The 13,210-nt window shown below is 43.4% G+C and overlaps 2 protein-coding genes across 3 annotated transcripts in view; both read left to right on the forward strand.

Annotated features, from left to right (window-relative positions):
- The window catches only part of LLGL1 (LLGL scribble cell polarity complex component 1), a 363,828-nt gene that overhangs the window by 138,861 nt on the left and 211,757 nt on the right, over positions 1-13,210 (forward strand). The gene's annotated exons all lie outside the window — the stretch shown is intronic.
- The window catches only part of EPN2 (epsin 2), a 42,288-nt gene continuing 30,157 nt past the window's right edge, over positions 1,080-13,210 (forward strand). For both annotated transcript variants that reach the window (XM_061346623.1, XM_061346633.1), the window contains exon 1: positions 1,080-1,244. The gene's annotated coding sequence lies outside the window, so the exon portion shown is untranslated. The remainder of the gene's footprint in view (positions 1,245-13,210) is intronic.

Consider the following 13,210-nt stretch of genomic DNA (forward strand, 5'->3'; position numbering starts at 1 on the left):
GAACGTGCACAGAAACATTAGGTTTCCATCGCTGCCGTTTTCTTCTCGGGAAGCATCTTTCAGCTCCTGCAGATCCTTTATATTATTCCACCCAGACTTATTTCTGCCTCGCTCAAGGTTAAAGCTCAGCCAGCATTGCAGCTAACCCAGAACCCTCGCCTTCCCAGCTACCAGATGGCATCCGAAGCATTCCAACTTGGAGCATTTCTAAACAAGTTGGTTTTGATGCAGTTTCCTCTGTGTTTTACTGCAGTCCCTGTTCTAATGTATTGAAACCCCAACTCCATGGCAATTTCTTCATGGGAGAAAAAGGGCTGGGCTGAGCCTGATCTGTCACTTGAAAGGCAACACCTTACGAACCGGGGCTTAGCTCTGAGTTCCCTTTGTGCTGTTACACTCTAGTAAGGCAAGATTCCTTAGGAGTTAGGCTTTAAATCACTGGCAGCACTACCCGGAGCCAGCTGTAACAGGAGCAGAGCCCTGCTCACCAGTTTCTCCCCTGACCCGCGCCAACCCCGACCATCTCCCACCAGCGACGCCCCGTTTCCTTCAATTGTCCCATGCTTTTACGATGGGAACAAATACATCCAGGAGGAACTGCAATGGGACCGCTAACCTCCTCCCACCTGCCAGCCCGGTTTAGTCATTATCCCCAGTGGGAAAGGATGCGTGCTCCAATGCCTGTCCGTACCCCCCCATCCCAAAGCCTTCCCCCATCCATAAACGCTGTTATTCCTTATTGGCAAAGGGGGAAGCTGCTGTAATCACAGTACGGAGCAAAACTTTGGTGCACGACAGCCCACCTATGTTTTGGTGGGTTGCTCCCACCAGGATGCTGCTCCCCTCAGCACCCCACAGCCATTCCCTTCCCTCGCAGCCGCAATGGCCCCGCGGAGGAGCCCGTCCGCTCTCCCACCACCCTGCCCGGCCTGGCTGTGAGGAGGGAGGGATGGAGGGGCCGGGCCGTGGAGCAATGTCCGGGCTGCGGCCGCCGCCGCCGCCTCGCTCCGTTCCCTCCCGCACCCCCCCCTCGCCGCGCCCGGGCCGGGGCCGCGCCTCGGGGCCGCGCGCGGCCGCCGGTTCCGCCTCCTCCGCCACCTCCCCCCGGCCGCCGCCATGTTGGATGGTGCGTGTGGGTGTCAAACGCAGCCAGCGGCGGCGGCGGCGGCGGCGGCCGGGAACCGGGACCCCCCCTTCCGCGTGTCCCGCGGGCCCCTCCCCGCTCCTCCCGCAGGCAGCACCAGGTCAGGCCGGGAGTTGCGGGGCGCTCGGGTGCGGGACGGGGATCGCGAACGGACCGGACGGCGGCGGCGGAAGAGCCTCCCCCCGCCTTTCCCCTCAGCAGCGGGGTGCGGGGTGGGCGCGGGAAGGGGCCCCCCGGGGCTCGCCTCGGGCAGGGAGCGGGACCGCCGGGAGGCTGCGGGGTGAGGCCGGCTGCCGGTGGGGTCATGGGGCCGGTGGGGTGGGGGGGTTACCGGGGTTAGGGGGTGGGGGGGCAGCCCCGGCGGGGTCCGGGGTGTCCTTTGTTGTCGCCGTTGGGTGGGCAGCGGGTTACTGCCCATCATGGCAGCCCGGCGGCGGGGCTGTGGAGCGGGGAGCGCGCCTCCGCGGCCCGGTGCTGCCGGCGGAGGTGGGGGGAACACACACACGATCGCCACGGGCCTTCGCCTCAGGGCCGGAAGGGTTTTGGCCGCCAGCCTCCGGCCCGAAGTTTGGGCCTGGCTTCCCGGGGAAGCCGATGGGGCCGGGCTGAAGCCGCCGGGGCTGCGGGGATGGCGGCGGCCTGCTCCGGTGGATGGGGGGGACCAACGGGGGGGGGGGGGGGGTCCTGGTTCGTTTTGTTGTCCCCAGGCCTTTGCGTTATTAACCTTAATTATGTCTCTTTTTGTCTTACTGTATTATTTTCAGTCATCGAGTCGGTTTGGAGGGTGTGTGGTAGTGATTTTAGTAATTTTAAAGGCTTTATTTTATGTCTATATATATTTATTATATTTCAGTCTTTACCTGCAGTGCCTTTGATGCTACAGATAGGTCTTGGAAAATCAGTGTGCTGCATTACATTAAGCATTATTGTTGCTGGGAATTAGACAGGAATTATCACAGGCTATCTCGAATGGAAGTTTCCTATTTTAAAGCCTTATGGCATCTTGGTAACGTTGGGTCTCAGTTTGAGTTGGCCCAGGGGTATATAATGCTTCCTCCCTATGAAGTGTGGTATCATCACCAATGTGAAAAGCAAAGTTATATTTAACATTTAAATGTATTAGACCCCTTTCTTTCTCTTAATCTGCTGAGAAAACACCCTGGATGATACGCACATGCACATTTTCAACAGGAGGCCTGAAATACTCGCTCAGATCATTGAGGTGTGTTGCGGATGTTGTGGACTGTGGAGGCTGACTTTGGGAGTTCAAAATGCAAATCAGGCCACGAGATTAAGTTTGATTATTCTCGCCACTGAAAGACGTGGTTTATGGTAATATGGAACTCTTGCATAATTCCAGTGTGTTACTGTGTTTTGTGGGAGACAAGGTCATGGAAAACTGGATTGTTAGGATGTAAAATGGGGGCTGTTAGGATGATTTTTGATTAGAAATATATTGTAATACCTTTAGCAAAATACAGCCTATATAGGAAGCAGTTCTAAATATGTTTGTTTTGGCTTATTCTTGGATCCATTCTTTTCAGACAAACTCATGTGTAGTGTTCTATTGTGAATAATTTAAGCTTTTGGATACATTTTCTTTTATAAACTCAAAGCAGTGGTAAGCTCGCCAGCTAGATTTGCAGAGATAAACTTCCAAATATTAAATATTTAACTGTGTTATCAAAAATTATCAAGTACAAATGAACCATGAGTATGCATTCCTGAAGACAAATTCTGATAAGGCTGAACTGACTCCAAGTTACACATCAGGAAGTTTGACTTAGGGGTGCTGATTGTAACTTCCTTGATGCCATGAAGTAACTATGTGACATCACCCAGGAATGACGATGGTTCTCCTATGCTTTGCCTTGTGTTGATGAATGAGGATGAATGTCTGCCTTTAAGAAATGAAATGCAACGAGATACTAACAGGCTGGACCTCTCTCTTTAGCAGAAGTAATTGACCTGTTCCCTAGGTAGGAGTGAAGTAATGTTGGAGAATACTCAGGCAAGAGAAGTTACCTGAGGGTCCTGTCCTAATAGAGGATGTATAGACAGCCAGACCTGGCTATCAGGTAGCCTTGTCTCAAATACACATCACAGTGGATGTAACACTTGCATTGTTTTCACATCCATTATTCTTAGTCATTTTTAATGACTAGTTGACAAACATCTGATGTCCAGTGCAAGCAGTGCTATGTAATGTGATGAGCATAAATGAATTCAGCTTGTAGTGACTGCAGCATTATTTACATAACTGGTTAATCATGCTAATTTTGTTCCAGCTGTCAGCTATTTGATTGCTTTAAAACTTGGAGCTTTTAAGAAGCCTCAAATCTTGGAGCACTGCTGTGAGATGCCAAAAGGCCTAATTTGTTACTTCATAATACTGCTGATAGTCTTTGCTTGATACAAAATTGGTGTTTTGTTTTTGTGCTTGAGTGTTGTTTTTTGAGAGAGCGGAATCATTAAATGATAATCTGGTTTAGGAGAAATACATTACAGGGGAGTTATTCATGATGATCTTGCTTTTTTTAGGTCTTGTATGTAGGATGGGGAAATGGCTATTTGTTTTGCCTGGTCTAGAGGAATATAAGTTACTCTAAAATCTTTATTTAATGACTTGTACTCAGGAAACAACTTTCAGCTCTTCCAATGCCATATTTGCAGAGCGCTAAGTTGTCTCTTGGGATCTTGCTAATAGAAAATGAAAGGTGGCTGGTTTGTCTGAATATCTGTAATGTGCTTTTTCCACTTTGCTTTGCTCTGATCTGAGCAGAGAGAGTATCGAAACGTACCAGTATCCTGCTGTCTGAAGTGCTTCAAAGAACAGCGGGTTTTTATGTGTGTTTCAGTAGCCTGGCTGCTCATTAAGAAGACATGAGATGCTGTGGAGGAGAACGACATGTATGCTGTCCTCTAGAATAAAACCTGCTAGGTTGAACTGTAGGTCTGCTGGCATTGGCGTGCTTCAGTTTGATTACATACTGGTATGTGCTGAATAGGAGACCATAAAAATCTCAGAATGAATCAGTCCAGGTGACCGTTACAAGATTGCTTTCCTGTTCTGTGGTGGGGATAAAGATTTAGAGTGCTTGTATGTCAGAATAAGTGGATTCAGAGGCCGTAAACTTCAGGATGGATTTAGAACCAGGTGGTTGTAGCAGTTGAGCCTTTTGGTGAGTGGTGCAGGAGGTCGAAAGCTACAGAAGAGCTGGTCTTGCTTACTGATCATTTTGCAAATCACAGTTTAGCCTTTGGTTTCAAACCGGGGATGTGGTTGATCTTATGACAATGCTCCAAACTGTTGATAAAAGGCAAAAGAGGTGGATCAGACAGTTCTAAGGTGTATTTTATAGGTAGCTAGAGGTTGTAGGCAGGATGTAAGGAGCGAGTAACTTAAATTAGTGAGATCACGTCCCTTCAAACTGTAGTAGGTAAGTTCAGAGTTATCATCAGAAGTTAAATACTTGTAAATATCTAACAGTGGAGCTTGTATGAATGATTATGCTGATCAGAAAATGAGTATTAAAGTATTTTTTATGTTTTCTACTTGCAATGTCACTGCCAACGGAGATGTTTACCAGAGTTTGGTTTGTAAATGTAGTTTGTGCATTTTTACATTGAGGTACTACTTTGTGCTGAGTGAAACGTTTTTCTTCTGTATGGATAATTTGTAGCTTACTTATTTTTTTGTGTACTGTTAGAAATATTGAACTTAAAAATGGATCACAGCACCACTGCCCTGTACTGCATTAATTGTTAATAGTGTGTATATCTGTTTGCATGTCACCCAGGGCTGTTAACATAAATGCCTCTAACCAGTGCCTACAGCTTGTGTTCAAGGTCAGACTTGGTCAGCTCACGCTGCCTTGGCTTGCAGGCTGGCTTGAACAAGCTCTTTCCAGGTGGGGAAACATGAGTATGGAGCAGAGGAGAGCTCAAGCGCGAGCGCAGGCATGAGCAGGTCCCCACTGGCTGTGCAAGCACAGTGTGCCTGGGCAGAACCCAGCCCAGCCTGGGTCCGGCTGCATCTTCGCCTTAGAGACTCCTCTTATCTCACTTTTATGGTGGAGGTGGCTGGTAAAGTTTTAAAGCATCTCAGATGCAGTATGGTGGGTTGGACTACCTGACCTTTGAAAGGTCCCTTCCAACCTGTACTATTCCGTGGTTCTGTGTTTTGTTGTCCTGATGCATACACTTTATTTTCAAGCAATAATTCTTCCATGGTTAGGAGCAGAGCTCCCTGAGCTGCCTCAAGTAATTAGTTGTAATTTTGACATGAGACCTCTGCAGTTTTCTTCCACATTGTTGACTGCTCCTGTCTTTCCTCCAAGTGCTGTTTTATTAATGTCTACAGTTGCTGAGTCTTCTGTCATGTAACTGCATAATAAATACTAAATGTATGAGGTATGAGAAGTAGAACAGTTTCGGAGGGTGACCATGCAGTCTGCTTTTGTAGATAGGGTACAAACGTGTCTTTTGGTGTGTAGACTTCTCTCCACCTCCTCCTACTCTCCTGCTCTCATAATCACTTGTACTTTGCACATGTATTCATCTGTTCCAGTGTCTGTTTGAAGAGCAGTCCTGGTTCCTCTCTCCAGTCAGGTTATATACGTGTTTCCTACAGCACAGATTTGATCACCTTTAGACCCGATGTCTTGTTGGATGTTCTTTGTGAATGGAAATACCTGTTCTTACCCCTTATGGTAAAATATTAATCTGTGATTCATTTTCTCTTTTTACACTTATGATGTAGCACTCAGTGAGCAAATTCTTTTACAAATCAATAATATTAATATCAATAATATTAATATCAATATCAATAAAAATTCAGAGCTGTTTATCAGTTTAAAAACTGTGCACCTAGAGATGTTTTATGTCCATTCTTCAAGATAGGTATGAGAAGACTTGCTTGCCTTGTTTGGTTTTCAGTGTAGTGCTAGTTATGGCTGATTTTGGGGCCTCTCATTCGAGGAGTGATGGACAGTGGAGTCCTGGGGTCATGGCTAAAATGCCACATCTGTTTCTCTAGAGAAACGCAACAGCCAGACCTTGATTTAATCTCCCTGCAGTATAATCTCAGAGACTTCCCTGCCAGTCTGAAGATGTCACATAATGTAATGCCTTCTAAAATGGAACTGGTAGTTTTCCTTATTTAAAAGCTGAAACCCAAACAGAGCTCAGTACTTCTGTTTGTTGAGTCTGTTCTCTTTGAGTTTTGCTACAACATCCATTTGTACTCAGGCTAGTTAAAAATGACAGCACTGCTGACAAAGGTGCTAGGGGAGGGAAGTTCTTTTATCTCTTTGCTTTATTCACTCTGAAATCGTATTAATTTTTAGATTTAACATCAATTTAGTACTTTGTGAACCTTTGCAAGGGCAATGGTGCTTTTGTAGCTTTGCTGGAACAGAGACATTTTAAGAATCTTAATAGAGAATTGTCTAATCTTATTACAACTGCTCCTGGCTGTTTAAATCACTTCCTTGTACTTAAAGAACAATCTGTCACCAGCTCTTTCTTGATTGTAGTTTTTGTCAGATGCAATTTATCCCCCTCTGTGGTTTTGTTCTATATATTTCTTTTCCTGGTTGTGCAACCCTTAGGTTGGCAGCAATTTCTTTCCCAAACAGTTCTTCTGACTTCAGTGGGATTAATCGCATGAGTAATTGCTCACTGGTGTAAAGCTTGTACAGATCCTTCTTTGTAGGACCTCATGGATAAACCCCACCAAAATAATGGATATATATAGTCCTAAAATTCCTTAGGGAAAGGCAAAACAAAGTGTTTTTAAAGGTAACTTCCTCCCCTGAGATGCAGGCATGAAAGACTCCCTCAAAGGTATTTCCTTGTAGGCTGGAAATCTGCTCTCAAGTGGCTGGTTGCGAGTTGCTGACTGGGTGAGCAGGCCCCAAGCAGCATTTAAGGTTTTTATTTCTTTATCTTGTCTTTCAGTAGTGAAGATTTCTTCAGCCAAAACTGTTGACCCAGTTGCTGCTGTAGCTGCCTTTCTACTTTCAGCTTTGTTTGGACAGGGATGAGGCTTTTGACAACAGCAGTAAGGCAGAGAGATGTTTGATCTAACCCTCTGAAATCAGCCCAAATTTGAGATCATTCATTAATCCTTATCTTTCAGTTCTAAATAGAACTACTTAACACACCTGCTTGTTCTCTGATAGATGGTCAAGCAGAATGTGCTGTGGCATGTGGTGTCTGTAGAAGAAAGCACTTCAAGTATTATTTAAAAAGCAGAACTTTAACGTTCTTAATTATTCAGTTCCTGACATTACTGCAGTGTACTCGTGTCTGTTTAGAGAGGGATCTGATGTGCATTCCTAGCAGTAGTCAGATCCGGTGAGTCTTTAAATGCCCCTGCCCAGGTATTTCATCATTTGATTAAAAACCTCTTCCTAAATGACTATTTGAAAGCATAAGTCTCACATCTGTTCTGTTAGCTAATGAAATATTTGCCTTCTGAGCCCATAGTGGCTTATTGCATGGGTTTATGATTGCTTCTTGTAACACTGCTGCTTGCAGTGATTTTCTTTATTATTATTTTACTTAAGGGCTCAAAATGCTGCTAACTCATGAAATGTTACTCTTTTGCTCCTGTTGTTGAGCAGAGTTGATGGAGTTAAACTTTGGCTACCAATTCAGGAGAGCATTTATCAGCAAGTAAAGATAGATAATGCCTCTGTTGGAATGCTTGTGGGTAAATAACACAGGTGACACCAAACACTTTTCTTAGAAGCAAATGCAGATCAGAAATCAATATTTCATATTGTAATTGTAGTTTTTTAGAAGCTCTACAGCTTTATGTGTATTTTTAAAGCAGGAATTCCTACCTGCTACTCAGAAGAGCAGGAACTCTGTTGTTGCACTGGGTTGTAACTATACAGCTCATGGTTTTAATACATTTTCAGCAACGCAACTGCTTTCTGAGGACTTTAAAAGACTGGTACTGGGTGACTCTTGGAAGATACTTGTGTTTATATGTTTACTGGTTCTCTTGGGAAGATTCCACGAGGAAGTAAGACACAGGAATGTTTAGAACTGGCTTTACTTGGCTTTCAGAAGTCTTATGTTTTAGAGAAGCTGAAGTAGAAAAGCTTTTGTGGCAGCAAAATCACTTTTAGACTAGTTTGTTGCAGAGAAGCATTGAGGTATGTCATCAGAAGTTCTGTAGTCTGCAAAAGTGCTTCAGAGTTGCATTTCAGATCTGCAAATCACTGGCCCCTTTGTGAAGCCCTGAGACAGACTGAAATGAAATGTCTGGCTTTATTTTACATTTGGCTACCTAGTGGATAATCTCCTTTTGCCTTGCCTGCTGCTTCACGCACAGTGAGTACCATGGTTGACATTTTGATGTCTATCTGCATAGTAGTGTCTGCATCTATTTAATTTCACAATAATACAAACATGAGTATTTGCATCAACTTTAAAAGACAGAACATGTTCTGTAACTGAAGATGTGTAATAGTGGGGAGTGTTCTGCATGGTGCAAACTCTCTGGAGTGTTGAAGAGGTGAAGAACAGCAGTAGGTTTGTAGGTTGTTTTCATCAGACTGTTTCTAATTTGCTTTGGGAAAGGTTTTCTGTTCCACAGTTCATGGTTAGATCAAGCAAAGTATGTACACATGTACTTCACTTTGAACGTGTGAGGGATCTGTTGCTCTGGGACTGGTCACTGACTTGCAGTCGATGCCGAACACAGCACATCAGGCTTTAGTGCTGTATCTTTCCAGGTGTGAATGCAAGAGACATGCTTGAATATCCTGAATGCACAAATACTTCTGTTATGTACATGCAGGCACAAAATCCTGCCTGGATGCCTTGGGACAGAGCCAGGTTTTCAGTCTTTATTTCTTTTGCTCTGCTTGGATAACCTATATAATACTATAGTGCCTTTTCCTGTCCCTGGAAATGCTGATTTTCAGTTTTATTTTAAGAAGAGATTTCTTTTTCTTATTCAGAAGAAAAATAAACTTTACAGGAGGAACAAAGTCTGTGCCCATTTTTTGTTTCTTCTTTTCAGTTTATTTTTTATAAAAAGGCCTGAAATACACTGTGAGACTTTATTTCTGTTGCACAAATTCCAAGCTTAGAAATGGAGCAGTAGAAGGTGAGTCTTGGGGGCATTGGGGTAAGAGTAGAGGAGAAACACTGGTGTCAGTTGCCTTAGTATTCCACTGTGAGCACGCTGTGCTAGCTTATACTAGGTAGCAGAACTGGTAAATTACATATGTGCATATATATGTGTGTGTGTATATATAAATATGTATGTAAAGTGGAGCTTTAGCTGACCAAATATATAATGGCAATGCCCTTGGTACAGACAAAGCTTTACAATTAAAAACACATTGAGTGCCCATCAAACGTGTGAATTGGATGTGTCTTTGGGTGCCACGAGGCATCTTGTGCTTCCATCAAGCTCGACAAGTCTTGTGTCCAAACTCCTCTTTTAACTATTTTAATATAATATGGTGGCTTTTGCATTTTCTCCTTTCATGGGAATCCAGAGTAAAAGAGAACTAAGCCCTGCCTGCTGCTTACATGCTAAACAGATGCAAATAAGCCCCCTCCCTCCTGGTTGCATCCTCTCCTCATGGGTTTCTACATTGTTTTGATTAAAGCGGTTCTAATGCCAACTCCCAGCCCCGAGGGCAGGTGAGAGGGGGAGAAAAAAACCCATTCCTGATTGCAGCTCAGTGATTAACATATCTTTTGGAGTTTGTAATGTCATCATTTCAGAGAAAACAAAGTTCCACCAGCTTCACAGGGTCTGGGGTTGTCAGGAAGGCAAACATCAAAGTGGAGAGAAAAGAGAAGTTTATTTAAAATATAGTAGAAAGACTTAAAACAGTCATGCTAACCTATGAGAGCTATTAAAAATTAAAAACAGCCTTTGAAGCAAAGCATTAAAGATTTAATAGTATTAATTGAATGAAGCCGTGGGAGTTAAGGATGTGTAGACACATGTGTATGTGTTCTAAGACATTAGCTGTATTAAGGAAGCTGAGGTATGGGGAGTTGAATTCATTGTGCTTCATTTATAGAGGCTACCTTAACAAAACCCTTTGTATTTGTGGGCTTAATGAGTAGACACCATTATAACAAAGTGTAAACAGAAGTGCAGGGGACTTGCTATCATTTTACGCACTGCACACTGCAGTGGAGCAGAGAAGGCTAGATTTGGGATTCCTGAACAAATAAACAAAGAAGTTTCTAATCTATACATTAAGGATAATATTTCTTTATGTTATTATGTCTGATTTTATTCTCCTTTTAGGACTAAATACCTTTTCTTTTCATTGTTACAAGAATAGTAACTTAATACTGTTGTCCTCCATAACAAGGTTCCTTTCCTTTTATTACCCAGTGATACTCTGTAGTCCCATCTCAGGTATGTGCTTTTTTTAGGTAGCTACACTTCAGTGCTTGTTCATGGTGTATTTTCTCTTAAGACTGACTGATTTTGGTTGTTTTTAGCTTTTGCTGTTTAGAACTTAATCACTGTTAGGAAAACTTCTTGTTAAGAGAAAGAAGGTGGTCCCTCCATAGCCGTGTAAATAAATAACAAAGAAAAATCAGGGTTTTTTCTTTGCGAAGTCAAAACTCAAGACTTCATGTATTTGACCTGGATGTTAGGAAGCAGAGAAAAGCCAGATCCTAATGCCACTTGCAGGAAAATGAGCAATGAAACATGCTTGCAAGTGCACAGGTGGCACAGCAAAGGAAACTGGTGTCCAGAGGGGAGCATGAGTTGACTGGCATGGAAATACGGATCTGTAGAGGCACAACCAAGTTTGTCAGGAAGGATAACAAAATTGAGGGTGATCTTAATACATTCATTTTTCCTCCTTCAGGAAGATGGTTGCTGACAGCACAAGGCGGCTGTTTGAGCTCTTCTTGCTGCAAATGCAGTTCCTAAATGATTCAGCATGATAGTGTACCCACACATTATAGCATTATTGATGAATTCATTACCCTCTGTTAGCTGATGGATGTTAATGGGCTAGAATTTCCTCTGTGCATTTACACTAGATGGAATGCTCTTAGGAAAAAATAAAGATCAGAAAATGGAGTGGGTGAGTTTTAAAGTTGCTTTCTTGTTCTGTTTATGAATCTAAAGGCGGAGAATGTTATTAATGACTTACATTAAAGCAGTAGTTAATGATCAACAGTGCAGTGCTATCAGGCAGCCATGGGAGGTGCAAATAGTGGTAGTACTACACAGGGGATTTACTTGCATCTTTTTTCCTTTCCCATGTCCCAGGCTATAATCAGCTGCTTCAGAAATATCAGAGGCTTGAGTTTTGGCTTACACGTGGTAGGTGTTGTCTTCTACGTGTGGACTCTGCAGGGCATGTGTAGTCTCCAGGGCATGTACGGGAGCTGCTGGTTGCAGAGAATCAAAGCTGAGAGGGTGTAACATGTTCTCTGCAAGAGCTGACTGGAGGAAAATGACCTTTAATAATGGAACAGGCACAGATGCTTTTGAGTAACAAGTCTTTGTCATCCCCTGTGAGAAGAGCAAGCTAGCTCCCACTTAAATCGTTTTCCATCTAAATAGCCAGAAGAGATAAGGGAGTAGGTAGTATATTACTGGTGAGGATGGATTCAGAAAACTTGAGGAATTGTGCTGACAGCTGAAAATATCTGTATATCTGTATGGGAGGGTGTGGGATTCAGTGGCATCATCAAGCCAGAACATTTTTGCCTAATTCCACAAAAATCAACAAAATAATAATAACAAAGCAAAATAATAACAAATCTCTGCAGGTGTGAGTAGGGATGACCCTTATCAGTGCCTGAGTGAAGGAATTGGGAAGGTTTAAGTAACATAATGAGGAAAAATCCTTATGTCAAATGTGCTGGTTTATTATATTCTTTGGTCTTTTTAGTGAATTACTTCCATCAATGATGAATTTAAGAATATAGCTCAGAATCAGGAACTGGGGCAGCACAGAAGTAGACCCCAGTGACTAGCAGTATTATTGAGTGCTGTTTCATGGTAACCATAACCCAGTCTACATCCAGGCTGCTGCTGACAGGGTTGTTATGCTTCTCCTCTGCCCAGCAGAGCTCCTTTGGGATGGAATTGCTTTTCCTGCAGTGATACAGGTGTGATAGACAGCTCTGTTAGGAAAAGGGAAAAGAGGCAGGGTTGTTTGGAAACGGTGGTGTGTAGAGTATGAAAAAACACAGAGGAATAAGGGGGAAAGCTGAACAAGCATTGCATGACAGTTAAAAATCAGTGCATAGAAGTGGCAGGAGGCAAGATTTTAAGATGTTAACCAGTTCTGAAAGAGGACCACATTTCCTTCTTTCCTGTGGCTGTCTTCAAGCTGAAGCAAAGTGAATGTGTCACTGTTACTAGCACTAGGTGGTAAAAGGTGATTTCCTAGAAAACTTGCCTCTTGCAGTTACCTGCTGAAAGCAAGCTCCAAATCTAAGCCATCATCTTTAACTTTTACTACCAATATGAGCTTTCAAGGTACAGCTTTACGTTTTGCCTGGCGAAACATAACTAAGAGTGCTGTTGAATGTTCCTTCTCTTACCTGTGGTGTACTTTAAAGTAATGAGAGTGACCTTGGGATTAATCACTTTGGTGACCTGATCTGTCAGCTCTCCATCTTCCCCTTGCCTCCCTTGGTGTGTCAGATTAGCTCACTGAACTGATTCTATATCAAGATCTAGTGTGAGGGACAGGGAGGTGGCATGTGACAGCAGAACAGGTAAGAGCAGGATGCTGCCTTCAGTAGCAGCCCTCAGCCAGCCAAGAATCAAGTGTAATGTGAAGCCACATCCTCAGTTCCTCTCTGAGCCCGACTGCTGAGCAGTAAAGTCTGGCGTAAAATCCTGGGGTTTGGCCAAATCTTTCCTGCAGTGTGGAACATGGAGGATTTTAAGGATATATATTTCCTGCTTTACAGTTTTATAGCAACTTCAATTAGTCCTGAGCATCCAACTGCATGTAGCTTAATTTCTGAGGGTTAAAGTAACCCTACATTAATTGTTACCAGTTGTGATAGTTGGATTAAGACCATGTGTTGACT

This window comes from Neopsephotus bourkii, unplaced genomic scaffold, assembly GCF_033783945.1.
Source record: "Neopsephotus bourkii isolate Nb327-2 ecotype Australia unplaced genomic scaffold, CSIRO-AGI_Nbou_v1 NB_39, whole genome shotgun sequence".
Lineage (NCBI taxonomy): Eukaryota > Metazoa > Chordata > Aves > Psittaciformes > Psittacidae > Neopsephotus > Neopsephotus bourkii.